Genomic DNA, 25,936 nt, shown 5'->3' with positions numbered 1-25,936 from the left:
TGTCAACACGTGTTAAACCTAGCCCTTATCTACACATCACCATAGCATAGGGTCTATGGGAGCTATGGAAAGGGCTAAATTCCTCTCGTTTTGGACGGTGTACCATGAAAGCACTAGATCTCATTTAACACATCAAGTAATGGCTACGGAGAATGTACCATCTTGTACTGCCCATTGCCCGACGTTCCCCACTTACATGCAATATAATTTGCGCTTGGAGAATCCTGGTGGATTTGACTTCCATCACCACTAGGTTGTGGATTGTCCATTGGAACCCATTGCCTATAGGCTTTCTAAAGCTCAATGTGGATGGTGATACGTGATGGTTTGCTCGTCAGGGAGGAGCAAAACCTTCACAATATCATTGTAGAATCAGACTCACAATTGTTGGCAACCTGCTCCGTGCAGACTCATGCTCCCAATGGCATCTCCATAGAGTCTCACAAGACACCATGCCAGGTCACCCGCACTTGACCAGCATTCATCATAAGTTGCATGAGGGGAACCATATAGCAGATGCCTACACCAAATATGTGATATGATCTCACAACCCCTCCCTGTACATCCCTTGGCAGGACCTCCTCAAGTGGCTCACGAATTCCATCATGTTGAGAGCTTCTTCTTGCCTGCTCTCTACACGTGTTGCATCCTATCGAATGTTGGCCCTTGTGCGTGGCGTGTTGCATGGAAATTCATGTAATATCATACTTCATCTTGGGGAAAAATATGTTTTTTGGTATGAATTATTACTTAAATATGAATGTCCTATTTTTGTCCAAATTTTGATGAGTCCCTGGCTCACTTAAAAAGGGCAATATATATATCCTTTGACAAAAAGCTGGCTCTTAGGGGGGAAAAGTCTCATTTCATGGTTGAAGAGTGAGGAGTTTGGGGTTTTTGGCGACCAGCCATTGGTTAACCATAGACAAGGCAAAATTCAAGGTGTTTAAGAACCTTTCAGTTCCCACCAACACCAGGGAACATACAGGCTTTCTGAGCCTCACATGCTTCTATAGATGATTCATCATGGATTTTCCTAACTATCTAAACCATTGGTGAACTGTGTGAACCGTGAAATAACGATGTAGGGAAGCACGATTTTATGCATATAAAGGAGGTTCTAATGAAAGTACCAACTGTACCAATTCCATACGGGAGCTGGCCCTTTAAACTTATGTGTGATTCCTCTGACTTTGTAGTTGGATCATTGATTGGCCAACATAGTGAAAAGAAGCTAGGGGTCATCTACTATGCTCAGAAGACCTCATGAAATTATCAGATAAACTACTCTACTAGTAAGAATGAATTACTAATAGTTACTTTTTATTTCTATAAATTTATATCGTATTTGATAGGTAGTAAAATAGTTATTTTCTGATTAGGCATCTATTAAGTATCAGATAACAATGAGGTAAAGGATTTTGCATTTGTTAATTAGATGGATTTTATTCATGAAAGAGCTGGACTAAGAAATTAAGGATAGAGTGGGTCTGAGAATTACACGTCTAGACACCCTTGTTGGTGCATGTAGTAAACTACTTAATCGATTATATTTATTTTGAGAATAAATTGACTATTTGAGCACCTTTGATGAATGTCTTGGTGTTACAATCTTTAAGCAGATGTTGCACTTAGGAAGGGTAAAAAAAGTGTGAATAGAACCTACGTATGGAACTACCAGCATGGACATGCGAGAAATGGAGTATTACTTAAGTTTCATAGAAACTAATATTTTGGTCCGTTTGATGCATGAATCACAGGGAAATTTGGAATCTCTTATTATGGTTAAGTTACCAAAGTCACCGTCCTTGGAGAATGAGCTAATTGAAGTTTAGAACTGACTCATTCTGATGTACACAGTTTAATGTCAGTTCAAGCAAGGGGTGGTTCTTCTAGTTTCATCACTTTTAGGGATGGTTTCTCTAGATTTTTATGGATATCCTTTATGAAGTATAAGTCCAAAGTGTTAGAGAAATTCAAAGAGTTGAATAATGAAAGAGAGAAAAAACAAAGAGATATAATCAAAACTCTTCAATCACATTGTGGTATCCTGTCTCAAATGACTCCACTATATGTACCACAAATTAATGGTATGTTAGAGAGAAGAAATCATACATTGATTAACATGGTGAGATCAATGATGAGCTGCTCAAAATCGCCAAAATTTGTTTGGGGATATGCACCGGAAACAACTGCACATATATTGAACATGTTATCTAGAATGTTTGTGAATACTACCCATTGAAGATAAGGAACTGATGTCGGACAGCGTCTGGGACGTCGTCCGGTCAACATCGAATATAATTGTTTTGTGCCGATAACGGAAAATGTATCGGGTTACGGTAGTGTCGTCGTCCGACGGACACTCTAATGGGTATGTAACTACGGAGTGATGAATGACATTACGTGCAGGCTCCAACTTGAGGGAGGCGCCGAGCTCCAAGCTTGGACGGGAGTCGCCGAGTGAGGGCGACAGTGGCCTCTTGAACCACGTTGGAGCAATGAGGACGTCTACAACTGAACGGAATCAATCCGCAAGGCTCGCACGTAACAAACGTACTCGTCCGTACCGGTAAGATACTCAAACAAGTTGTAGTTCTCTCAATACCTCTCTCACCTACCTAGCCCGAGCGTGGTGGAATCTGAGACGAAAATATACTGCAAGAAATAATCAAACGAGCGATGGCGGACCGGGCGGGAGCGAAGAGAGGCGCCGGAGAGGGTCGGCAGCTCGACTGTCATCACAGTGCAGTAGCAATATAGGGGAAGGGTCGGAGGAGGAGGGGGAGGAACCGGGCGCTCGATCATTCCCGGGCAGTCTCTTCCCCGAGGAAGTCGGCACGGGATGGTACTCCAATCAGGAATTGTATGAGCTTACGACAACCCTGGACGGTGCAGCGGAGGTATACAGCCAACGCAGGGCGACCAGACTCGGTAGTGGACATTCGACCAAGCAGGAATCCGTTGACCTACCGGAAGGGAGGCCTCGTTGTCCTCGCGGGCAGGGGGTGGAGCTGTTCTTCCCACAGCCAGCAATCATGGAATCACCAATTTGTCGTGATTGGTCTCGGGCGAGTCTGTACGGGAAGTGAGAAGAAGAGGACGAACAACCGCTGAAACGGCTGCCAGAGGAGCAACTCCACCCTAAATTAGGCACGCCGGGTGTCTTTACCTGCACCATTTTATCCTCGGTGAAGGTGATTACCTCATCTAGTATAGCCTCAATGTTTTCATGCCAGTCGAAAGGTAATGTAGGAGGAGTGGACAAGTCAAACTCACTCACCGAAAAGTCCATGGGTAGGGATGGGTCATTTGATGAGAGAGGTGGGGCTTTATATTCAACCAAATCTGAAATATTTAAAATAGAGCTTATTCCCATGTAGTGGGTATACCAACGCCTAGGCATTTTCCCCAACTTGCTTGAGGATCGGGAATGGCCCAGCACTACGAGCGTGAAGCTTGGTGGCCCGTTGGGGAGAAAATCTCTTCAGCCTTACCCTCACCATCACCATGTCACCTTCATTAAATTCACAAAAATGACGGTGCAAATATTTGGTCTGTTTATATGATGCATTAATACTCATGATCTGTCGATGAATGTCCTCATGCAGACTCCTAATATGATTAGTAAATGACTCACCATCATTTGAGTCTCTAGCATGTAGCAACATGGGAGTTGAAATCGGTAGGTTTTCAAGGTGGGTGACCATGAACAATTTCAAAAGGACTCATGCCAATATTGTGATTAACTGATGCATTGTAGGCAAATTCGGTGTCTAGAATAACAATATCCCACGATTTGAGGTTATCCCCAACAAATGATCGTAATACATTGCCTATGCTCCTATTAACGACTTCAGTTTGATCGTCAGTTTGGGGATGAAAAGTAGTTGAAATTTTGAGTTTAGTCCCTAAGAAGTGCCAAAGGGTTTTCCAAAAAATAACAAGTGAACCGGACATCTCTATCCGATACTATACTTTTTGGGAGACCATGGAGGCGGACAACTTCATCAAAATAGATTTGGGCAACCCGAGAAGAGTCACAAGTTTTGGAACATGCAATAAAATAAGCCATTCTTGAAAAAGGATCGACGACTACCATGATGGAATCATGACGTTTATGAGTGCGGGAAGCCCAAGGAAAAGTTGATGCTCACGTCATCTCAAGGTTTATGAGGGATCGGAAGGGGAGTATAGTTTAGCTAGGGCACATACACGACATTGGGTTAAAATATATCCTACGTCTTGTTTTAGGGAAGGCCAAAAGAATTTATGCTCAACGGACGTAATCGTCTTATCTCAGCCAAAGTGACCACTTAGGCCTTCAGTGTGTATTTCCCAAATAAGAAAATATGTGGGTCAAGTTTGCCGGATGCATAGCCAACGGTCCTTAGTCTTCGTATTAGGACCTTTACGCGATGAATGAATGATAGGCATGAAGTCTGGACAATCTATGTAATGATCATTTAATTGCTCAAAACGAATCACTTCAATTTTCATGACGTTCAACAGGTGGATTCGCGTACTTAATGCATCAGCTACTCGATTTTCGATGCCTCTCTTATGTTTCAAGACAAAAGTGTAATACTGGAGATATTCGACCCATCGACCATGCCTAGGACTTAATTTCTACTGTGAGTGAAGGTATTTTAATGCTTCATGGTCAGAGTAAAGAATGAATTCCTTTGAAAGTAAGTAGTGTCGCCAATGATGAAGTGATTGAACAATGGCGTAGAACTCTTTATCATACGTGGAGTACTTGAGTTTGACATCATTTAATTTTTTCACCAATGAAGGCAACGGCATGGTTATATTGACTCAAGACTCCTACAATCCCTAAATCGGATGTGTCACATGCGACCTCAAATACCTTAGTAAAGTCAGGTAAATGGAGTATGGGTGCCTTTGTCATTTTAATTTTTATATCCTCAAAGGAACATTGGGCCGATGGAGTCCACTCAAAATGATTACCCTTAAGGCACTCGGTCATTGGTGCATTGATGGCATTGAAGTTTGGAATGAAACGGCGATAGAAAGTAGCTAAACCGTGGAAGCTACGTAAATCATGGACATTTCTAGGGGTAGGCCATTGGGTTATGGCGTTGATTTTAGCAGGATCTACGAAGACACCTTGTGCAGATAGAATAAACCCGAGGAATGAGACTTGATCAATGAGGAAAGAACATTTCTTAGGGTGTGCATGTAGTTGTTCGGCCTTTAAAACTTTGCACACTTGGCGTAGATGTTGCATATGATCAATTCTAGATTTACTATATATGATTATATCATTGAAGTAAACCACCAAAAAATCCCCGTCTAAGGAAATGATTCATCAATCATTGGAAAGTGCTGGGGGCATTTGATAATCCAAAGGCATGACTTTCCATTCGTATAAATATCCTTAATTTTTAAAGCAGTTTTGCATTCATCCCTAGGGCGGATTCGTACCTGATGATAACCGCTTTTTAGATCAATTTTTGAAAAGATGACTGAACCAGCCATCATATCAAAAACGTCATCGATGCGAGGGGATTGGTAACTAGTATTTAACAATGATTTTATTGATAGCCCTACTATTAATACAAATGTGCCAACTCCTGTCTTTTTTTGGCGCTGAAAGTGCGGGGACTACACATGGACTAAGGCTTTCTTGAATGAATCGTTTGTCCAGCAACACTTAGACTTGTCGATGGAGTTCCTTATACTATGTGGGGTCCATGTGATTGTGGGGATGATTAGGTAAAGAAGAACCGAGAGTGAAATCTAAGGCATGTTGGATGTCCTGCATAGGCGGAAGGGAGTTGGTTAAATCCTCTGGGAATACACTTTCAAATTCCTTCAATAATTTCAAGATTTCAAGGGAAAAAGGGGTGGAGCTTTCCTTGGAATGATCCTGAATCATGGCAAGACAGACAGATAGGTCATTATCTAATTCCTGTTGGAATTGACGTCCATTGAGAAGACACAAACCTAATGAACAAGTGTATGGGTGCCATGTAATCTTCTTGCCATTGTATATAGAGGAACAAGTGTTGCTCCTATGGTAAAGTTGCATATCATTATCATAGAGCCAAGGACAGCCTAAGATAATGCTCCCAACTTTCATGGGCAATACATCAAACAAAACCTTGTCTTCGGATGATTGTACATTGAGGGGAAGTAGATATTGGATTATCACAGGGATCAATGTGGCACCAATCCATGAGACATAATAGGGGTGGGGATGATCAAGCAACGGCAACCCAAATCGCAAAGTCATGGCATCGGATACTACGTCCATACAACTGCCACTATCTACGATTTTCTTGCACATCTTTTCTCCAATTTTAACATAAGTATAAAATATGGAAGTGTTCAAAGGGGAATTTTCTGTGGATGGTTGGGTAAGGGTTCAATGAACAATACCCCTAACTGAAATAGAAGGGTCACCTTGAGGAGTGTATGGTGGGCAATCAGTGATTCCAATGAAGCTCACCAAACAATCATCATGATTGGGGACCATCCAGGTGACACCACGATGGGACGACGTCAGCCTCATCGAGCTGCTCGCGCCGATGCTCGCCACCCGGGGTTTAAGTACCTCGCATAAGCATCCTATCTTTACTTGTTTTTGTTTTGTGTTTTTGTTTTTGGATTTCGTGGACTGGGCCGGTGTTGGGCCTCGTCCTTGTCTCCTTTTATTTTCAGTTTTTATTTTCAAATTGTAAGGAGAGGCCGAACCACGTCTCACGACGGTTCGTCCTCCCCCACGTTCACTTGGCACCTATCCTCACTATATAAGGGATAGCATGCCCAAGTGGAAACTCGAGTCATTTGTTGAATAAAAAAATCCAACTTGTGTCTCCACTTATCGTAGAGAGTAGAGAGGTCTGGCTAGCCTCGCCCTTGTCGTGATCACTACGTGGATAGAGCCCGCGCCGTCATGTCGAGATCACTCCGTGACGATGTGCCCAACCGTTTCGTCGAGATTACTCCGGAACGCATAAAGATTTCAGAAGAAGACCATTCTTGGAGCGGAAGACCCTTTCCTTGAGATCACTCCGAAGGGGATTGAAGATTCAAGAAGCGTTGCCACCTATGGCTGTCAAGATCCTGTCGCCACCGTGATGACTCTCAATATGTCATAAATTAGTAAGGATTTTTTGAGCATCAAAGTGTCGTTTGCATACATTTAGTCCATATAGTCATGTTTCATGTGCATTATTTTTCCTACTTACTAACCCCACTTGATTCTCTAAATCAAGTGGATTAGATCTCACTTATTGGATTAATGAGTTCAGATGTGGATCAAGCACAAAAAAGAATACATGTGACAAAGCGGAGCTGGCAAAAATTATGAAGAAGAAAAGCCCTAAAAAAATTCCAAGAAGCACAAAATTAGAGAAACCTATAAATAACCTCTTGAGAGAGCATTTTTGGTTGTCCAGAATTTCCACCTGAACAGGCTAGGGCTTGGAGAAGAAGAGTTTTGCACCCTCCAAGAGCTGATGAGCATTGGAGCTGGAGAGAAGGAGCAAGATGAGGAGTAGCTTGGGCTAGACGACCTCCACCTCGCCGCAAGGATCGTGACACAAGGTTGGAGTGATTTCCCAAGTTTCAGTAACTTTGTAATTCTCTCTTTCAGACAATCTAGGTTGGGTTGGTAGATTCACAACAGTGATCTTCCAACAATTCCAACTGATGTTTTTCTCGTTTTAGTTTGATTGAAAGTTCATTGCTTTTTTCAAATCGTTCTTCCTCTCGTTTTCCCCAAAATCCATAGTTTTTCCATAACAATCGTGCTTGAAGTTCTTCCCTATAACAGCAGCAAGGTTGTGCACAACCAAGGCTGTGCACAACCAAGGCCGCCAGCAACCAAGGCCGCGCACAGCAGGGCTGCGCACAACCTAGGCCGCCAACAGCCAAGGGCGCGCACAGCAGAACTGTGCACAACCAAGGCCGCCAGCAGCCATACCCGCGCGCAGACGCCGCGCTGCGAGCAGGCGCACTCGCTCGCAAGCACCAACCGCGCGCAAACGCCCGCTCTGCGTGCGAGCACACCCGCGCGCAGGCAGCAGCCCGCGCGCAGCTGTTTAGCACGCGAGGCTCGCCCGCCCGCAGGCGGCAGCCCGTGCGTAGTAGGTGCCGCGCGCAGGCCGCGCCCTGGCGCAGGCCGCGCCCTCGCGTGCAGGAACACCCGCGGTGTGTTTGTGCATTTGCCCCAAAGGGCAGGGGTGAATAGTTCAGTAAAGAAATTCGTTACGCAAGATTCTGCTGAGTTGAATTTCCTAAAGAATACTTTGTAGGATTTTACTGAAGACGACTTAGCTGATCGTTATAACTGAATATTGAGATCTACAATTATAAATTGAATTGAACGGAACTGCTACTATCTAATCTTCTCCCTGTGGATTGACATTTTACTCGCCTGAAGGCGGTGAGGTAAAAAATATCGTTGCATAAGCTCAAATCCTCACACGATTAACCAGTCAATAACCAGTAAAAATAACCATAATTTGAGTTTATCAACTAACGCCGTTGCCGAGGAGCACGGTATTACAGTATTAATTTCATTCTTTTCAGTTATTGTTGATTCATTCTCCTAAAGCTGCAGGACTTGAAAATCCTCAGCTTATTGTCCTTCTAACATTCTTCTGATGTCTATGGTAGTGACAAGGTCCAAAGGTGGTGAGAGATCTGCAGAGAACGCTGCGCGTGCGAGAGACTCCACTCCTGAATCTACAGTCACACAACTGGAAAATCAGCAGGAAAACATGGCAGAAGAAGGACGTCAACAGCATGGGAGAAGAAGTACCATGCTGGACAGATCAACACCCTCAGGAAGTTTGAGGCAAACTTACGTGAATCTGAACATAGGTGAGGGTATAATGTTCAGGTATGACAATGCTCTCATACAGTCTTTACCTGAATTTAATGGACATTATGCACAAAACCCTTTAGAATTTTTAGATGATTTTCACATTAGGTGCTCTTCTTAAAACGTTCCAAGATTGTCTACAGAAATTCTAAATATGAAATATTTTCCTCTAACTTTAAAAGATAAAGCCTTCTCTTGGTATCGTAATCTAGGAATCACTTTCAATTCTTGGGATGAGATGCAGGGAAAATTTCTGCAGAAATTTTACCCTCTCTCCAAAACTCATTTCTATAGAAGGGAAATTCATAATTTCCATCCCCATGAAGGCGAAGCATTTAGTGAGGCCTGGGAGAGGTTCAATGACTTGTTGAGGAAATGCCCTCATCATGGAATTGAAAACTGTCAACTAGCCCAAATTTTTTATGAATCTCTTTCAGACTTCATGAAAAATAAGGTGAATTTAGCCACCGGTGGAACATTTTATACTGCATATGAAGATGAGGTCTTTGACATTTTGGAGAGAGTTGCAAAAACTGATCTGTAGGAAATTGGAGCAAACCAGAATGGAAGGAATCTAGAGCCAAAGAGGGCAGGAGTGCTGCAGGTCAATGCAAAGAGGTGGAGCTGCATGCAGGCCTCAAGGAGACAAATCAGAAATTGGAGGAGCTCACCTCTACTTTGAGAAACATTTTCCTCAACAACTCTCCAATCATTAAGGCTAAAATTTGCTCTCTTTGTTTCAGCAGAGATCATGAAGATGGAGCTTGCCAACCCATGGAGGAGGAGGTGAAGGCATTCAACCAACAACAGCAACCATGGGCTGGACAAAAGAAGACTAGTTTCCAAAGTGGAGAGGGCTTCCACCAAAGCAATAAGCCTGCATTTCAGTCTCAATTTCAGCAGAAGCAGCAATTCCAACCTAGACCTCAGCAACCTTACCAGGTTCCATCTCAAACGCAACCAGATTTTTCTACATGAACCCCGGTTATCTCAGACATGATAGAGAAGCAGAATCAGAAATTGAGGGCGGAGATGGAGATGCGAATGCAGGTGATGATGGAGTTCCAAACAAGGCAAATGCTGGAGTCACAAGAACAAATGAGAAAGCTGCTGGAGAGCCTAAAGCCTGGAACTGCTGAACCTCAAGGTACACATTTAGAACCTAACTGTCAATCTAATAGATTCCCTACTCAACCCATGATAAATCTATGCAACTTACTTCACGTACAGCATTCTATTCATGAAGAGATAAATGAGGAAGATCCTGAAGTTCTAGCAATCTAAAAATTGAGAAGTGGGAAAGAACTTCAGGATCCTTATCAGAATTCTGCAGAGGATTCAAGAAAGGAGAACAAGCAAAGTAGGGAAGAAGGGGAACCGTCCTATGCGAAGGAGCCTCTACCTTCCACCCATGCTCAAGACGTTCCTTACCCATCTGCCCTAAATAGGAGAAAACCTATCCATGACTATGAAAGCAGGTTGCTAGAAAACTTTAAACAAGCCACCATGACTGTTACTGTAGAAGATATGCTTAGGTGTACACCCTCCTTAAAAAAATACCTTAAGGATTCTTGCACTAGTAGAAAGCATAGGGAAGTCGTTAAGCTTTAAGAAAATGCCTCTAGCATTTTGAATGCCATCCCTATCAAAATGACGGATCCAGGAGCTCGGTTCATTACATGTGAAATTGGAGGAAAAACTTTCTCCAAAGTTTTATTAGATACTGGAGCGAGCATAAGCATCATTCCGACAGCTTTATATGAGGAATATGGATTTGGGGAATTAGAGGAAATCCATATGGACTTACTCTTGGCTGATGGAACAGTCAGGCAACCTGAAGGGAGGTTGACTAATGTCATGATCACTGTAGAGAACTGTGAAATCCCTGTAGATCAGGGAACATTAGTTTAGCTCGTATCATTCTAGGAAAACCATTCTTAGTAACGACAAGGACGATCATGGATTGGGAAAAGGGGACTGTAGAATTCAAGATTGGAAAAGTGGCGCAGCCTTAGCACAGGAACGGTGTAGGAACACGACTTGAGTCCACAAGCCTTGCTCTACTTGAAGTAGCTAAGTCCTGAATCCACAGAACTAGCTTCTCCAACCCTTTAGTCCACAAGGGGTTGTACTTGAATCCACAAGCACAGAAGCACTCTCTAACAAAGAGAACACTCAGAGGGGAGAAACAAGAGTTTCAACAAGACATAGGTTTCAATAATTCAGTCAGGGGTACATGGGGGCCTTATATAGGCCACAAGGAGTGCAGGGTCGTCCATAATGACTGTACCCATGACAAGACAAGTCAAAACATTGAGAAAAATAAATCTGACAAGCTAAAACAGAGGATAAGCAGCTTGTCAGGCCTGAGCAGAGATATCCTGCAGATTATGGGCCTTCTAGAAGCTGTCAGGAGATATTTTGTGTGGCTCAAGAAGATCCTGATGGGACAAAACAGAAGATTTGCAGATCTGACAAGTAAGAGCAGAGATTCTGGCAGAGGATTCAGTCAGAAGATCTTGTCAGAGATAATCTTGTCAGAAGATGTTGTCAGGGAAAATCCTGTCAGAATATCTTGTTAGAGAAAATCCTATCAGAGGATTTTGAGGGGCTCTAGGTATAATTCTGCAGTTTCTGTCAGTTCTAGAAGAATCTCCTTCATGGGGACACAGCTTGCTAATGGGCCTTAGAAAATGGGCTTCTGGGCTGCGTCAGGCACCCCTTCTTCAAAAGAACTCGTCCCCGAGTTATCTTCTGTAGCAAAGTACTCATATATGTCACTTACATTGAATGTTTTGGAGATTTCCATTTCCTTTGGAAGGTCAATGACATATGCATTGTCATTAATTTTCTTCAGTATCTTGTAAGGCCCATACTTCTTTGGCTTCATCTTGTTGTAGGTGCCCGCGGGGAACCTCTCCTTGCGCAGGAAGACCATAACCATATCGCCTTCAGCAAAGATCTTCTTGCGTCGTTTCTTGTTTGCCGCCTCCTGGTATTTTGCATAACTGGCAGTAAGAGTGTCATGCACATTGTTATGGACGGACTTGATGTAGTCTGCCATGTTGGCCGCCGCTAAGCCTTTGCCTTTGTGTAGCGGTAGTTGCAAGAGGTCCAGAGGAATCTTGGGAGGATAAATATACACGATTGAGAATGGGGATTGCTTAGTTGAGCGATTCACCATGGAGTTATAAGCAAACTCAGCTTGTGCAAGGGTGAGATCCCATTGCTTTGCCTTGTCTCCAGAAAGACACCGAATAAGGTTTCCCAATGTTCTGTTGATAACTTCTGTTTGGCCATCTGTCTGAGGGTGACAGGTTGAGCTAAACTTCAATATGGTCTTGAACCGGCACCATAGCGTCACCCAAAAGTGAGACAGAAACTTGGAGTCTCGATCTGAGGTGATCGTCTCTGGCACTCCGTGAAGGCGTACAATTTCTTTGAAGAACAGATTGGCCAATTGAACCGCATCATTTGTCTTCTTGCATGGTAGAAAGTGAGCTATCTTGGAGAACCTGTCAACCACAACAAAAACAGAGTCTGCACCTCGTTGTGTGCGGGGTAATCCCAACACAAAGTCCATGGATATATCTGTCCAAGGATGTTCAGGAATTGGCAGAGGAGTGTACAGGCCTGTGTTTTGAGCTTGTCCCTTGCTGCTTTGGCAAATGCTGCAACGCCAGACAAAGTTTTCAACATCCTTCTTCATTTGTGGCCAATAGTATCGCGCCTCAAGCAACTGGAGGGTCTTGTCGCGTCCAAAGTGACCACCAATACCACCCGAGTGTAGCTCCCTCAACAACTTCTCCCTCAATGATGTGCGGGGGATGCAGAGCTGATCTCCGCGAAACAAATAGTCCTCCTGAAGGTGGAATCCCCTCTTTGCATTTCCCTCAATGCAAGCCTTCCAGATTATAGCAAAATCTTCATCATCTGCATACAACTCCTTCAGGTGCTCAAAACCAAACACTTCAGTGCGAAGGCTTACCAAACAGGCAGTCTTGCGACTTAGTGCGTCTGCCACCTTATTTGAAACTCCAGACTTATGCTTTATGACAAAAGTAAAACGCTGGATAAAGGAAACCCAACGTGCATGCATCCGGTTGACGGAGGTCTGGCTATTTAACGACTTCAAAGCTTGATGATCAGTGAATAGCACAAACTCACGTTGGATCAAGTAGTGCTCCCATGTCTGCAATGCTCGCACCACGACATAGAATTCAAGCTCGTAGGTCGTCCACTTCTTTCTTGCATCAGATAGCTTTTCACTGTAAAAAGCCACCGGACGGCCTTCTTGGGATAGTACTGCTCCAACTCTGACAACTGAAGCATCACAATCAACTTGAAACAGTTTATCAAAATCAGGTAAGGCTAAAACAGGAGCAGAACATAGTTTGCCTTTAATTTCTCCAAAACTCTTCTCCGCTTCCTCACCCCATGAGAATCTCCCTTTCTTCATGCATTCAGTGATTGGCGCCATGATGGCGCTAAAATTCTGAATGAACCGCCAATAAAATGAGGCAAGTCCATGGAAACTTCGCACCTGATGGATGTTTGTGGGAGCCGGCCAATCCTGAATTGCTTTGATCTTCTCTTCATCAACTTGTATTCCGTCAGCATTAACCACATATCCAAGAAAGACTACACTGCTAGTCATAAAACAACATTTCTTGGAATTTATGTATAGTTCATTCCTTTGCAGCACGCTTAAAACTTCTCGCAGATGCAACATGTGTTCTCCCTCAGTTGTGCTATAGATCAATATATCATCAAAGTAAACAACCACAAATTTTCCAATAAAGGGTTGTAGTACCTGATTCATCATCCTCATAAATGTGCTGGGAGCATTAGAGAGGCTGAATGGCATAACAAGCCACTCGTACAGACCTGCCTTTGTCTTAAATGCAGTCTTCCACTCATCCCCCTGGCGAATTCGAATCTGATGGTATCCACTCTTCAAGTCGATCTTCGAAAATACCTTGGAGCCACATAACATATCCAGCATATCATCAAGTCGCGCAATTAGGAAGCGATATTTTACCGTGATCTTGTTGATTGCTCGACTGTTGACACACATCCTCCAGCTCCCATCTTTTTTTGGCACCAACAAAGCAGGAACAGCACATGGGCTCATGCTTTCCCTTATGAGTCCATTCTGCAACAGCTCATCCACTTGATCCTGCAAAATCTGATTCTCCTTTGGGCTCATTCTGTAGTGGGGCAAATTTGGCAAACTTGCTCCTGGAACGAGGTCGATGTGGTGCTGGATATCCCTCATCGGTGGAAGAGTAGAGGGTGTCTTCTGAATATCTGGAAACTCAAGTAGAAGCTTCTGCACCTCTTCAGGGATTTCAGGAGAACCACATGGGTGAGGATCCATCTTCCGTACAACAAACACAACATTAGGGTTTTCATCAATGCAAGAAAATAACTCCTTTCTGTCAATCAGCATCGTCGCCTTTTTCTTCTTGCTAGGAGCAGGCTTGCTGGTCATGGGATTCAGCACAAATTTTTGACCATCTTTGAAGAAGGTAAAGCAATTCGTTCTTCCTCTGTGGGTTGCATCACGGTCAGATTGCCACGGCCGCCCAAGGATGATGTGGCAAGCATTCATATCCACAACATCACATTGCACTTCATCCACATATTTCTCACCAATTGAGAATTTCACCAGACAAGTCTCACTGACTTTGGCCCCAATATCACCATGAATCCACCCGATCTCATAAGGTTGGGAATGTGGCTCTGTCTTCAAAGCTAGCTTCTTCACCATGTTTAGAGAAACGATATTTTCACTACTTCCTCCATCAATAATGATATCGTATACCTTGTCTCGGACGGTGCACCGAGTGCGAAAGATGTTCCGTCGTTGAGGGTGTTCTTCCTTCCTTGGGGTGAACATGAGCCTCCTCACAACAAGAGAGAGAGGTTCCCCGCAGTCGCCCTCCATGACGTTTTCTTCAAACTCCTCGTTCTCATCTTCAAGCTCCTCTTCTTCATCATCATTTGAATCTGCATAATTGATCACCTTTCGAGTAGGGCAAACATTAGTTTTGTGCCCTTCCTCATTGCACCGATAGCACTTCACCACAATATTTGGTGCATATGGGTTCTTCGTTGTTGAGCTCCTCCCAGGTGCTGCTGAGCCAGTCGGTCTCGGGGTAAAAGAATTGAACCGCCCATTGTGCCCTTGATTTTCTCCAGCGTGCCTGACACCATCTTGCAAGGGGGAAGGTCCACCTTGTGCGGTGCGAGATCTTGGCCTTCTTTGCATGAGCTGCTCAACTCTCTCCGCCGCCAACACCACATCAGTAAGCTTGTGAAACGGCTGGACAGAAAGCTTTTCTTCAATATCCCACCGCAAGCCATTCTTGTATCTTGCTATACAGTACTCCTCAAGCTCATTCAAATCAAGCCTTGTTTGTAGTCGATAAAACTCTTCAGTATAGGCACGCACAGATCTATTTTGCTGCTGGCAAACTTGATATTGTTTATATAAAACTTGTCCATAATCAGGTGGAAGAAATCGACCTTTCAGCAGCTTCTTCATCTTCTCCCACTTTCGAACAAGCTCCTTTCCAAATCGCGTTTGCGTAGTCTGCACCTGCTCCCACCAAGCGGATGCACAACCCTTGAACTTGTAAGAGACCACCTTTGCTTGTTTCTCTTCTGGGACCTTTGTGTAGTCAAAGAATCTTTCTACTTCAGCAAGCCAATCTAGGAACTCCCCTATTTCCAAGGTTCCATTGAAATGAGGTATCTCCATCTTCATGCGATATTCTTCTTCATGCCGGCTTCTGGAAGTTGTGGAAGAGGAAAAGTCCGCATCTTCTGCAACTTTGTAATGCCTTGCATCCTCTCCACAAGATCTTGCATCAGATCCTTTTCTTGGGTTTTGACTGTGAGGGGATTGCTCAAAAGCAGTAATACGTGACAAAATTTGTTTCAACGTATCATGCACATTGTTCAAGTGCTCTTGAACAAAATCTCTCAAATCATAAAGCTATTGCCTTAAAATAGCTGTTACCTCAGCTAAAGCATCTTCCTCAGTCTGCGCTATCTTGCCTCTTGACATCCTTTGACGTTGATGCTGGAACGATAGACTTGCTCTGATACCACTTGGCGCAGCCTTAGCACATGAGCGGTGTAGGAACACGACTTGAGTCCACAAGCCTTGCTCTACTTGAAGTAGCTAAGTCCTGAATCCACAGAACTAGCTTCTCCAACCCTTTAGTCCACAAGGGGTTGTACTTGAATCCACAAGCACAGAAGCACTCTCTAACAAAGAGAACACTCAGAGGGGAGAAACAAGAGTTTCAACAAGACATAGGTTTCAATAATTCAGTCAGGGGTACATGGGGGCCTTATATAGGCCACAAGGAGTGCAGGGTCATCCATAATGACTGTACCCATGACAAGACAAGTCAAAACATTGAGAAAAATAAATCTGACAAGCTAAAACAGAGGATAAGCAGCTTGTCAGGCCTGAGCAGAGATATCCTGCAGATTCTGGGCCTTCTAGAAGCTGTCAGGAGATATTTTGTGTGGCTCAAGAAGATCCTGATGGGACAAAACAGAAGATTTGCAGATCTGACAAGTAAGAGCAGAGATTCTGGCAGAGGATTCAGTCAGAAGATCTTGTCAGAGATAATCTTGTCAGAAGATGTTGTCAGGGAAAATCCTGTCAGAATATCTTGTTAGAGAAAATCCTGTCAGAGGATTTTGAGGGGCTCTAGGTATAATTCTGCAGTTTCTGTCAGTTCTAGAAGAATCTCCTTCATGGGGCCACAGCTTGCTAATGGGCCTTAGAAAATGGGCTTTTGGGCTGCGTCAAAAAGAGAGTTCAAATTGATATATCGAAAACGATGAAGTGCCCCTTAGGGAGCAATGAAGAACTGAAACTGTATACAGAGGATGACGGAGAGGTGGAAGTTATGAAGGAATATTTATCGCGTGTAGAAGAGCGAAAGTTAGACGATGAAGTTACGGACCCTCCTTCAGTTGAGGTAGGCCTAGGGTTAAAGCCTCTACCCTTTTCCCTTAAATATGCATATTTGGATAACCTGAAAAATTTACTTGTAATCATCTCTTCATCACATACCCAAGAATAAGAAGATGAACTACTCAAGGTACTTAGAGAGCATAAGAAAGCCCTGGGTTGGACGTTTGATGACATAAGGGGAATTCCATCTTCGATTTGTGAACATATGATCTTTTTGGAGGAGGAGTCTAGACCCTGTAGAGAGCATCAAAGGAGGCTCAACCCCTACATGAGAGAAGTCTTTGAGAAGGAAATATTGAAGTGGTTAAATGCAGGAATCATATATGTTATTTCCGATAGTAGATGGGTGAGTCCTGTACACATGGTTCCCAAGAAGTCCAGAGTGACGGTAGAAGTGAATGAAAAAGGAGAAGAAGTGCAGAAATGCTTAACCATTGGATGGAGAGTGTGCATCGACTATCGGAAGCTCAACAAGGCAACCAAGAAGGATCACTACCCACTACCCTTCATGGACCAAATATTGGAAAAACTGTCGGGGCAACAATTTTTTTGTTTTCTTGATGGATATTCAGGATACAACCAAGTGAACATTCATCCTTAAGATCAAGAGAAGACGACATTCACCAGTCCCGTAGGCACATACGCCTTTAGGCGTATGCCTTTCGGGTTATGCAATGCACCCGCCACATTCCAGCGATGCATGAATGCACTATTCTCCGATCTAGTGGGAGAATGTTTAGAAATCTTCATGGATGAGTTTTCTGTCTTTGGATCTACATACGAGAACTGCCTCCTAAGTCTCACCAAAGTATTAAAGAGATGCATTGAATCCAACCTTGTACTAAGTTAGGAAAAATCTCATTTCATGGTGCAGAAGGGAGTGGTGCTGGGTCACATGGTAAGCAACCGTGGACTGGAAGTGGACAAGGCCAAGATCGAAATCATCCAGGACCTTCCACCTCCAACCAACCTAAAAACCCTTAGAGGTTTTCTTGGCCACGCTGGTTTATTGCTAAGCAACCCTTAGACGTTTTATTTTAGATTTTGCTAAGATTTCTAAACCACTTACTAATCTTTTATCATCTAAGAATAACGATTTTGAACTAACACTAGAAGCTAAGAATGTGTTTTACACTTTGAAAAAGCCTTAGTGAATGCGCCTATCTTGCAAGGGGCTGATTGGACCCTTCCTTATGAACTGATGTGTGATGCTTCTGATTTTGCTGTAGGAGCAGTGTTAGGTCAACGAATTGATAAAAAACTAGTGGTCATATACTACACCAGCAAAACTTTAGTCGACGCACAATTGAATTACACAACTACATAAAAAGAACTGCTGGCAATCATCTTTGCATTAGAGAAGTTTAGGTCTTATTTACTAGGTAGTAAAATTACTGTTTTTCCTGATCATGCAGCTATTCGATACTTATTAGCGAAGGAGGTGAAGCCTAGGCTAATTAGATGGGTGCTCTTATTACAGGAATTTGATTTAGAGATTAAGGATAAGAGAGGACGTGAAAATGTAGTTGCAGATCACCTATCTAGAATTTCAGGCACCCAACCTGAGTTTCCTGATGAATTTCCTGATAAATGATGAATTTCCTGATGAACATGTTCTAACGGCACAAGGAAAATCGGTTCCTTGGTTCGCACATATTGTCAATTTTCTGGTTTCAAGAAAAATTCCTACAGGCTGGACATCTCATGAGAAGAAGAAACTACTGAAGGACAGCAGGTTTTATTTTTGGGAAGACCCAGAATTATTCCACCAAGGGCTGGACCAAATATTGAGGCAGTTCGTACCCGAGAGCGAGCAAAGGAGCATCTTGGAATTCTGCCATGCAAAACAAGGAGGAGGGCACTAGTCAGCTAAGGTAACAGCTCATAAAATTGTAGAATCTGGTTTTTTCTGGCCTATTTCAAGATGCAGAAAAATTTTATAACAATTGTCTAGCTTGCCAAGCCTCAATTAACATTAATAAGAGAGATCGTATGCCCTTACAACCCATCCTAGAGGTAGAGATCTTTGATTTATGGGGCATAGATTTTATGGGACCCTTTCCTAACCCTCATGGGTATGAATATATTTTGATGGCGGTCGACTATGTGTCCAAATGGGTAGAAGCCATTCCCACAAAGACCAATGACAGCAAAGTAGTGACCAACTTCATAGAAAAAAATATTTTCTATCGATATGGATGCCCAAGAGACATAATTAGTGATGGAGGTTCTCATTTCACCAATTACAATTTTCGAACCCTCCTAAAGAAATTTGGTGTCCATCATCGAGTCACTACCCCTTATCATCCTCAAGCTAATGGTAAGTGGAATTGTGCAATAGAGAGGTCAAGCAAATCCTGAGGAAGATAGTGCGTCCTGATGGGAAGGATTGGTCTAGGAAACTAGACGAGGCATTATGGGCCTATAGGACAGCCTACAAAACCCCTCTAGGAATGTCCCCATTTAGATTAATTTTTGGGAAAGCCTGTCACCTACCCCTAGAATTAGAACACAAGGCACTATGGGCAGTTAGGAAACTTAATTTGGCTTTAGATCAAGCAGGCAAACAACGAATCCTTCAATTGCACGAGTTGGAAGAACTTTGGAATGAGGCCTATGAGAATTCAAAGATCTATAAAGCCAAAATGAAGACATTCCATGATAAAAGTCTGAGGAGAAGGATATTTGTAGAGAATCAAAAAGTTTGGCTTTACAATTCGAGGTTGAAATTATTTTCGAGCAAGTTGAAAACTAGGTGGGATGGCCCCTTCATCGTACAACAACTCTTTGAAAATGGAGCAGTCACGATTCTCGATCCTCAATCTCAAAAACGTTTTACTGTTAATGGACAAAGACTTAAGCCGTATTTACAGGGTGAAGACTTGCATGGACTTATGAATATCTCTCTAGAAAAACCTCCTAATGACAGTAGCATGATCTGAACAGTAGTTTCGTTTTGTTTGCTTGTTTTCTTTCTCTTGCATTTTGTTTTGTTTTTGATTTCTTCGTTATGTTGCAGCCTCGCCCTTCCAAGCCGCCTACACCACACTATGGACAAGTCAAGTCGCCAATCGCCTCTCTCCATTCCTTTGTTTGGTTTCTCTTTCTCCTTGCTCCAGTTTACTTCCTGTCATGTAGGAACATGCAATTTTTATGGGGGGGGGGGATCGAGTCTCGTAAAAAATATTTCCGTCATCCATGAAATTTTTTTCATTTTTGCATGCACCAAACCAAGGATATTTGATGATCTTAGGAGACATTCAAGCAATGATAGACATGACATTGGAATTCTTTTCAAGGGTGAGTGGAGTCGAACAACTTGCCAGCCAAGGATACCCAAGGTGAACCATACCTAGCTAGGTGCACAGACGTTCATACTAGCTGAAATCCACCACTCCTATCATCATATTTCTCTCCTCTCGTCATACACTTCGGGTTGAGTTAATACTTACATGCATGAAACCTTTAGCTTTAGTGGAGGGTAGGGCTAGTGTTGGCTCAATGGCATTATTACTTATTAATGTGAGTGAAGCTCCCTGAACCAAGAGGGATACAAAATTTCTTCGGGGGAATAAGCTGCCGATCTACTAAGGACGCCACATGGGTAGTGGATAAGCGCCATCAAATACAAAGTAAAAAAAGCTGCAGCAAGTACCACGAGCTTAAAGCTTGCATCTTAGAAATTAAGTTGATTGTCATCAAATATGACCAACTTGCAGCAAACGTAATTGGAAAAAAAAAGGTGGAAAAGCTGTCTCCCATGTGTTTGAGCCGATGGTATTATAGCCATTAGTAGTGAGCCAGCATTAGCACCGCTCTCTATGCCTTGTTCAGTAATGCGCTTGGGGTGTTAACTACCCCTTATCTCATATAATATGTATTTACCTATATGTCATCCATAGATCAGAAGTGCACTTAGTTTTGGTTGAAGGCTGAAATAGATCCTTAGGAATCTCCCTAAGCTGGCCATGCTCAATTGATAAAGACATTCCTTGACGAGAACAATAATAAAAGCTATCAAAAACATGGAGTCAACTAGTGATCATCATTTATTCTCACTTGTATTTCATTACTAAGGGACTAGTAATGATCTAAGTTTGGGGGGTGTTTGATGACTCTCAATATGTCATAACTTAGTAAGGATTTTTTTAGCATCAAAGTGTCGTTTGCATACATTTACTCCATATAGTCATGTTTCATGTGCATTATTTTTCCTACTTACTAACCCCACTTGATTCTCTGAATCAAGTGGATTAGATCTCACTTATTGGATTAATGAGTTCAGATGTGGATCAAGCACAAAGAAGAATGCATTTGACCAAGAGGAGCTAGGGAAAATTATGAAGAAGAAAAGCCCTAAAAATATTCCAAGAAGCACAAAATTAGAGAAACCTATAAATAGCCTCTTGAGAGAGCATTTTTGGTTGTCCAGAATTTCCACCTGAACAGGCTAGGGCTTGGAGAAGAAGAGTTCTGCACCCTCCAAGAGCTGATGAGCATTGGAGCTGGAGAGAAGGAGCAAGATGAGGAGTAGCTTGGGCTAGACGACCTCCACCTCGCCGCAAGGATCGTAACACAAGGTTGGAGTGATTTCCCAAGTTTCAGTAACTGTGTAATTCTCTCTTTCAGACAGTCTAGGTTGGGTTGGTAGATTCACACCAGTGATCTTCCAACAATTCCAACTGATGTTTTTCTCATTTTAGTTTGATTGAAAGTTCATTGCTTTGTTCAAATCGTTCTTCCTCTCGTTTTCCCCAAAATCCACAGTTTTTCCATAACAATCGCGCTTGAAGTTTTTCCCTATAGCAGCAGCAAGGATGTGCACAACCAAGGCTGTGCACAACCAAGGCCGCGCACAGCAGGGCTGCGCACAACCTAGGCCGCCAACAGCCAAGGCCGCCCGCAGCAGAACTGCGCACAACCAAGGCCGCCAGCAGCCATAGCCGCGCGCAGACGCCGCGTTGCGAGAAGGCGTGCCCGCTCGCAGGCAGCAGCCGCGCGCAAATGCCTGCTCTGCGTGCGAGCACACCCGCGCGCAAACGCCGCGTGCAACTGCTTAGCGGGCAGGCACGCCTGCGCACAAGCAGCAGTTGCGCGCAGACACCGCGCTGCGAGCAAGCACGCCCGCGCGCAGGCAGCACCCGCGCACGGCTGTTTAGCACATGAGGCTCGCCCGCGCGCAGGCGGCAGCCCATGCGCAATAGGTGCCGCGCGCAGGCCGCACCCTCGCGTAGGCCGCGCCCTGGCGCAGGCCGCGCCCTCGCGTGCAGGAACACCCGCGGGGTGTTTGTGCATTTGCCCCAAAGGGCAGGGGTGAATAGTTCAGAAAAGAAATTTGTTACGCAAGATTCTGCTGAGTTGAATTTTCTAAAGAATACTTTGTAGGATTTTACTGAAGACGACTTAGCTGATCGTTATAACTGAATATTGAGATCTACAATTATAAATTGAATTGAACGGAAGTGCTACTGTCTAATCTGCTCCCTGTGAATCGACACCTTACTTGCCCTAAGGCTGTGAGGTAAAAAATATCGTTGCATAAGCTCAAATCCTCACATGATTAACCAGTCAATAACCAGTAAAAATACCCATAATTTGAGTTTATCACACCGTCCCCGAGCCTCCAGGAACGTTCAAGAAAACCCATCTTCTTGAAGGGTTCTTGGGCAGTTACAACTCAAGAACTCCTTTCTTGTGAATTCAGGATCTTCTCCGCCACTGTCCGCCACCGCGCCAGCCATCTTCGCCATCGTCGCCACCGTGCCCACCACCTCCGCCGTCGCCCGCCACCGCGCCCACCATCTCTGCCGCCGTCCGCCACTGTGTCCGCCATCCCCATCGCCATCCGCGCGCCCTGCTCTTGCTTGGCGCCCGCCCAGCACCGCCGTGCGCGGCCCGCCCCACGGTCCACGTTTGCGCACCACTCACCGGCCCATGCCCGCGTGCCTGCCAGTGGCCACTGCCGTGCGCCCGCGTGCACCCGTGCGCCACGCGCACGCCGCTCCCGTGCGCCACGCGCACGCCGCTCCCGTGCGCCTGTCCGAGCCGCGCGTCTCGCGCCTGTCCGCGGCCGTGCGCCTGCCCCTATTCGCGCACCAACCCGTGCGCCTGTCCACGCTTGCGCGCCGCACGCCCGCCCTCGCCCGCGTCCGTGCACCACGAGTCCGCCCGCGTGAGGCCTCCACCCTGCTCGTCCTGTTCTCGCTGTCCACCGGCCCCACGTCAGCTCGACCAGCCCCTCTGCCGTCGTCATTCTAATCTTCGACATTGATTCGGACGCGTCCTACGCTGTGGATTATCAACAAATCAGGTACCCGTTCGTCTCCCCTCCATTAAGTTCTAGTATTATTACTTCCTCTAGTCTCGTCGTCCGCTATCTCGTCCTCTGCCAGGTTACGTGCAATCATCGATAGGATAGCCACCCTCGTGGAGTGTTAGGTCTCTCTTGTGGTTGAAGGTTGACCGTTAATCCTTCGGCGTCGAACTCTTTGGGCCGTAAAATGCCTCTCATTACTTAGATGTCCTAGTTGATTCCACGGGTCATTGGGAGTCTGATTGGGATCAATATCTCATTTTTTCGTTTGACATCGATTCTTCTCCCTCCCGTGGACGTCTTCGACACTCAGTTATGGTTTTCTCAATTGGCATTCATTTCATTGATAATACGAACCGATTCACCGTCTCCTGTCACGTAATACGAGCCGATTGATCCCGGCCGTCATCGTATTACATCACATCATGCACGAATTCATCTACTACATAGTTCTCTACCCTATAGTCTTCTTCGTCGATAGATTGTTCTTCTAAGGTGGGTTCAATATCAATGGACTCATGTCCTATGTTTAAGGCTCAATAGGGGCAGTGGGAGACTCTATGGCCACGTCCCTCAAACTTAAAGCATGTCATGCCGGACGGGCCAATCTGTGCGGGGTTAGGTTGAGTTGGGGCCCTCGCAATTGAGTCGTGGGAGGAAGAGGTACGACTATTGGGTTGTTACGGAGTGGATGATTGTGGTGTGGGAGCAGGAGCACGGTATTCAGCAGCAGTACGAGTCAGAGTGGGTACGGGTGCTAGGAGAGCTAGAAGAGGATTGCTTGGAGTTGAACTGTTGGAGTAGGAAGGATAGGCGCGATCGTTAAGAGTGGGACAAGCACTAATGGCAGGGCTACTGTAAAGAGTTTGGTAGAGTTTGAGATCCTCTACAATCTGATTGTCCTGCTCAAGTGTGGTAGCCTTTAGAACTAGTAACTCCGTCTCTAGATAAGGATTAAGTTCGGTTCTAAAGCGGGATATGACCACTCGAGGGTTCTCCTCAACTCAATACCTCATATAAATTTTTTTAAATTGGTTGATGTATTCTGACACGGGTGCCTACCCTGTTGTAACTTATGCCACTGATCGAGGAGATTATCTAAATAAGCAACAGGTACATATTTCTCACGCAACTTATCTTTCATTTAGGGCCATGTATCTATGGGTGTCTCTCATCGGTTATATATTGAAAACTCAAGGTTCTCTAAAACAATTTTGGCTTGACCCCTAATTTCATTTCGGCATTCTGAACTTTCTACCACTCGAGCATATCATACCATTTGAAGTAACTATTTAGCGTAGATTCCCAATCAAGATATTCCTTAGGGTCTCTAGATCCCTCATAATATGGGACATCGACTTTGCTACTCCTTTGAATATGTTGCCAATGATTCTTGTGATCCAGACGATGGTGATCACGAGGTTGCACCCGATCCTCAAGAAGGTAGGGATCGTCCTGTTCAAGACGATTCCTATTCCAACCTTGGTGTCTATCTTCAACCAGATAGGGATCATTCCGTGGTGGATGATTCCTATCACGCCCTGGGAGCCTATCCTCAGGTGGATCGTAACCCTCACGGGGCGGACGGTTTCTATCTTGTCGTGGGTGTCTATCCTCAAGCGGATAGGGATCGTCCCATTGTGGATGATTCCTATCACGACCCAAGGTTCTATTCTCAGGCTGATAGGGATCGTCGAGACGATTCTTATTGCGGCCTGGGGTTCTAACCTCACAAAGATTAAGATCATCACGCTCAGAACGATTCTGTTTACAAGATCTGGATCTATTATCGTGTCGATATGGGTGATTCCTATCAGGACTGCGAGTTTCTAACTGTTGAGTTGTCTCACTAACTACATCAATAGAATTGGTTAGGCAGTTGTCTATGTTGGTTAGACGTGTGTTTACGTCATGAAAATAATTTTGAAAAACTTCTAACATGCAATCGACATCCCCATGTGATGAGGATAGTGGAGCAAGTGGAGAAGAAACTTGGATAGGGATAGAGGCCTCACGATTATCTAAGGAAAGATCAGTCATTATGGCGACAACACATTTGCCTGAACACAGATGCATGCAAAATAAAATGAAGATGGACATCGTCTACGAATGCGGAGTAGGAGGCTGACATAGGTTAGGCTCTGATACAAGTTCCTGATGCAGGATGACTAGGTGATGCAGGATAAGAGGTGATCCATGATACTGGGATTGACTGGGTAGGGAAGGCTAGCTTGACTTGAATAAGATAAATCAGATCACAATTCACACGATCGAATTCAAAGATTTAAGTCTGGTGTAAATACTGATGGTGCAGCCCCTTTCCTCGATTGAGGGTGGAAGTATTGCCTTTCAACCACCGTGGTAAAATAGGTGACAATTTCAATAAATCGAATGGTCGATCATAGGAAGATTCAAAAATTCCTAATCAACTAATCACAAGAAGATTCAAAAGCCAAATCTACTAATCCGGCAGTAGTGGAGAAACAATTGAGGAACACTCAAGGAAGAACACCGACACCAAAGAGGGTAGAAGTTACCTCGGCACTAGAGCAGTGTGCCGTGGCGATGCGGGTAATTCTTGACGCATTGTTGGAAGGGGCGAGTAATGTGCGCTTTGACAGGGTGCTCTAGATCCAATTGTATACGGTATACGGGGCGTGCACTTGCACAACGAGGGTCTAAAGCCCTTGGATACTGAATGCAGAGGCCACATAGGTGGGCACCTGCGTGGGCGTGAGCGACCGCATGGGCGGGCAGGCACGCA

The 25,936-nt window shown here is 44.4% G+C and overlaps 1 non-coding gene across 1 annotated transcript; it reads right to left on the bottom strand.

The window, feature by feature from the left end:
• Nucleotides 1–9,141: 9,141 nt before the first annotated feature.
• On the bottom strand, nucleotides 9,142–9,250 carry LOC144706247 (small nucleolar RNA R71). Its single transcript, XR_013582215.1, has one exon. It is a non-coding gene; the product is annotated as a small nucleolar RNA R71 (small nucleolar RNA).
• Between the last annotated feature and the right edge of the window lie 16,686 nt (nucleotides 9,251–25,936).

The sequence above is a fragment of the Wolffia australiana genome, chromosome 7 (genome assembly GCF_029677425.1).
Source record: "Wolffia australiana isolate 7733 chromosome 7, ASM2967742v1".
In the NCBI taxonomy this organism is placed as follows: Eukaryota; Viridiplantae; Streptophyta; class Magnoliopsida; order Alismatales; family Araceae; genus Wolffia; species Wolffia australiana.
This window is presented reverse-complemented; position numbering and strand designations above follow the sequence as displayed.